Consider the following 3,514-nt stretch of genomic DNA (forward strand, 5'->3'; position numbering starts at 1 on the left):
TTATCTCAGCACATTCAATGTAGAAAGATTTAGCCTGACTTGAAATAATTGGGCTTGATATTATCTCTCATAATAATGGAAAGCATTAAGAATTCCCTGCACAGAATACATTCATGAAAGATTTAGAACTCATTTTATTTCTAATTAAATATTGCCTTTCTTTTTGATTCAGTGAATTTTTTATTTTAAAGATATAGAACTGTAATAAAATGAGATATATATACACATTCAGAGCCATAAAACAGAACAGCTTGTAAAATACAATTTTATCACATAACCTGTTGTAGATAATGATCCATCAACATCTTAAATATTATCAATCTAGTAAAATACACAGCAGTGTACAACTGTAGTGGTCACTGTTGAAGGTCTCATAGCATGCATTCCCCTCTACCTGAATCAAGACAGAATCTTGATTTAGATCAAACATTTAATAATCTTACATCTACACTTCATTTTTGTTTTTTTTTTTGAGATGGACTCTTGCTCTGTCACCCAGGCTAGAGTGCAGTGGCACAGTCTCAGTTCACTGTAACCTCCGCCTCTCAGGTTCAAGTGATTCTTCTGTCTCAGCCTCCCAAGTAGCTGGGAATACAGGTGTGTGCCAATACTCCTGGCTATTTTTTTCTATTTTTAGTAGAGACAGGGTTTCACCATTTTGGTCAGGCTGGTCACGAACTCCTGATCTCAAGTAATCCACCTACCTCGGCCTCCCAAAGTGCTGGGATTACAGGCATGAGGCACCGTGCCCAGCCTATTTTATTTTTAATGATGAATAATATACATATTTACGGGTACACTCTGATGTTTTGATATATGTATATATTGTGGAAAAATTAAATCAAGATAATTAATATTCTATCATCTCACCTACTTCTCATTTTTTGTGGAGAGAACATTTAAAATCTATTCTTTTAGCAATTTTGAATTATACAATACGTTATTATTAACTATAGTTACCATGCTGTGCAATATATCCCTAAACTCTTTTGGTAAATATAATGAAAGGTGCTGGCCCTTTTCTAAGTAGGAAAAATATATAATACATCGATACACACAACAACTTGTATACAATATTGGATTCTCAGACTGAGTAATGTCAATAGGGTATCATTTATTCAATATCAAGATACAATTTAAGAGAAAAAATCACTAGAGTTAGTGAACATCATTCAAAAAATTTTAAATAGGTCTAACAGATATCCCTATTCTTCAGTGAGGGAAAATTTATCATCAGGTTCTTGGTTTGAGACATTGGCTTGGAGAGATGAAATGTTAGCTCAGAGATGATGACTATAAACTCATTCATTCCAGTATCCCTGAACATGTGACTTGTATAAGTTTTGTAACTGATTTTAATGCTGGATTTGTTTTAATTTTGCATATTCAATGTTAGAACTTTTCAAAGATACATTGTATATATTAATATATGATTTATGTAAAAGAGTCTATACTTAAATACCCTGAGGGAGGGGAGAATTAATTTGCATTCATCACACCTAAGACAAATAGTTTGAGTTACTTTTGGAAATACTGTATCATACATTTGTTCAAGTTTCTGATAATAAAACTGCACATGGATACAGACACTAAGGCCAGATTAACAAAATGAAAGACACATAATTGAATTGTGAGCATGTTGCAAACTTAAAGTTTGACATCTACAACAAAAATTAGGAGAATTTGATAAATTTTCTCTTTGATATCCAATGAATGTTTGTTTTATAGGTGAACGCACTGACTGTTATAGACAGAACTCCTTTTATAAGGTGACCAGCAATAAAAATTAGCATATATATTCAGACCACATAGGACATTTTTATTGCCCAAACCCTTCTTCTAAGTCTTTGAATCACCCATTGTGTTTTCATATATAATTTTATACCAGCACGATGTTATACTATTTTAAGAAACCAAACCTTTTGGCTTTGTAATCTATAATGAGTCAAAATGTATTAAGGAAACAAAAGCTTTTCCTTGTGATAAAGAATTGTCTGCTGCTTCTCTGGTGTTGTTATGTAACAAGAACACGAATAATAAAAACATTAATAAATCTGACTAATTTATTTATAGTGCATTAACAACTGGACAATTGAAGGTAAACACATAAATCAGGAAAAGTGTCCTCTAGCTATTTTCTCTATAGACTAGCATTCCTTTTTTTTTTTTTTTTTAATTTAAAAAATTGTATTGCTCAGAACCTTCGCTCCTTGGGCAATGGCAAGAGCTTCGGAGACCAGCCCTTGGGGACAGAGTCAGAGGCACTGGGTGGAAAAAAGAGCGAGCGTGTGGCACATTTGGTCCATTGTCATGTGTGGGTATGGCAGAGGGAGGGGGGACTCTAGATGGCCCTGCATCTAGGGCCTTCTAGGGACCCAGATATGCCTCCTTGGGCAAGGCTCACATGCCAAAGCAAAGCAGATGAGGCCAGCCTGACTTGGGGTGAGGGCTCAGTGCCTCTTAGCCTTGCCCTGGGGTTCTTGGACCTTCCGGAAACTGAGACACATCAGGCCCACGTTGATGGCATAGGTGGTGATGCAAACGATGCAGAAATCATAGAGCACGAAGAACAGAATCCAGGATAGGTAGACAGAATCAGCCGGAGACAGCAGGGAGCTCAGCAGCAGCAGGACAAAGGCCCAGCGCGTCCACGGGCAATTTAACAGCTGTAGTGTGTAGAAGATGCAAGGGAATATGTTATTGTATTGATTGAGGATGCTGTCCTGTCCCAGCACGTGCTGCACCAACCCGAAGCCCCTGCCCTACCTGGAGGAGATGATGCACGGGACAGCTAATGGCGGTGCCCATGTCGCAGAGAGCGCGGTAATCCCGGCCCAGGGCGCGCGCGGCCTTCACGTGCAGCGCGTAGAGCGATAGCACTAAGTCAGCCAGGCAGAGCGCGAGCCGCACCCAGCCAGGGTTCCCCCCAGTACTCCCCATATCTCCAGGTCACCCCTCGAGGTGCCCGCGGAGAAAACCAGCAGCCACGGAGCAGGGGCGGGGCAGGGCCTAGCATTCCTTTTCTTATGATTAACACATTTGTACATGAATGAGAATAGTTAAAATGTTTAGAGCTCTAAAGTATTCTTATTCGATGCTGAAGTTTAAGTTTTTGGTATTAGACTGCCTATTTACAGGGAATTTTTAAATGGAGAAGGAATAATTTGAGCTATTCCTGGGAAAGGCTGTTAGTATTTTTTAATCGACAAATTAAAATTGTAAATATTTATGATATAGAAAATAATGTTTGGACATATGTATACATTGTAAAGTGATTAAACTAAGCTAATTAACATAATCATTACTCACATATTTATCATTTATTGTGGTTAGAACATTTGAAATCTACTGTGGTAGCAATTTTTAAGTATATAATACATTGTTATTAATTATAATCACCGTGTTGTATGATAGATCTCCTGAATTTATTCCTCCCATCTAACAAATTTTGTATCCTTTGACCAACATCTCCCCAATACTTGCCTCATCCTTAGCCTTGGGTAACCACCATTCT

At 37.7% G+C, this 3,514-nt stretch overlaps 1 pseudogene across 1 annotated transcript; it reads right to left on the reverse strand.

Annotated features, from left to right (window-relative positions):
- Window positions 1-2,182: 2,182 nt before the first annotated feature.
- LOC105532148 lies at window positions 2,183-2,940 on the reverse strand (annotated as a pseudogene). The gene has a single exon (XR_001004923.1). The product of XR_001004923.1 is annotated as a vitamin K epoxide reductase complex subunit 1 pseudogene (transcript).
- Window positions 2,941-3,514: the final 574 nt, after the last annotated feature.

The sequence above is a fragment of the Mandrillus leucophaeus genome, unplaced genomic scaffold (assembly GCF_000951045.1).
Source record: "Mandrillus leucophaeus isolate KB7577 unplaced genomic scaffold, Mleu.le_1.0 Scaffold937, whole genome shotgun sequence".
NCBI lineage: Eukaryota > Metazoa > Chordata > Mammalia > Primates > Cercopithecidae > Mandrillus > Mandrillus leucophaeus.